This window comes from Euprymna scolopes, chromosome 1, assembly GCF_053919585.1.
Source record: "Euprymna scolopes isolate OS-2025 chromosome 1, ASM5391958v1, whole genome shotgun sequence".
Taxonomy (NCBI): Eukaryota; Metazoa; Mollusca; class Cephalopoda; order Sepiida; family Sepiolidae; genus Euprymna; species Euprymna scolopes.
In genome coordinates, this window is record NC_136482.1 from 107,371,532 (window position 1) to 107,372,233 (window position 702).

The window sequence follows — 702 nt, forward strand, 5'->3', positions numbered from 1 at the left end:
ACACTGTTCATAGACCTTGCTCGTGAGAAGGCTTAATAAAGTTGTCCAGCAGTAAAGCAAGGTTATGGTAGGTAGATCCCAACTTTATCGAATGTATGTCCTTGAGCTTTATTAATGGTCATTGAATATGATAGGCGGACGGGGAATTGAGTTCTGTGCAGAACAAATGGAATATTTGCGTCACTAGGATTAAGTTTAATTCTTGGAATTATAACTCGTGCCTGAGCATTAGATCCACTTATGATTGAAGTTAGAATAATGTGGTTATGAAGCTCCAATACTTCTAAACGTGTTCCATTGCATAGTCCCTGCGTTAATGACAGGTTGCGAAGCAGCATAATAATAGATCCAACTTTTAGATTGAGACGATGAGGAGGCATCCTTGAAGGAGTAAGTGAATTTATGAATTCCATCGGATAATTATTAGCTTCCATTTCTTTGCCTGCATATACTGAATCTGTACTTAGATGTGTTTTGCTCTTAGTTGGTAGTGTTCGTAATATATCTTCATTAATTCCAAACAATCTGCATTTTTTTGGTGACAAAATAACTCTACTTTTCATTTCGTTTTGTGTACGATTATCAAATATGTCTGATACTAAAGAGTCATTGCGTACACATTGTTCTGGAATATCGATCGTGTCATGAGAAACATTATCAAGTGAACTATGAACTCGACCATTTCCAATTTGTAAGAGCCAT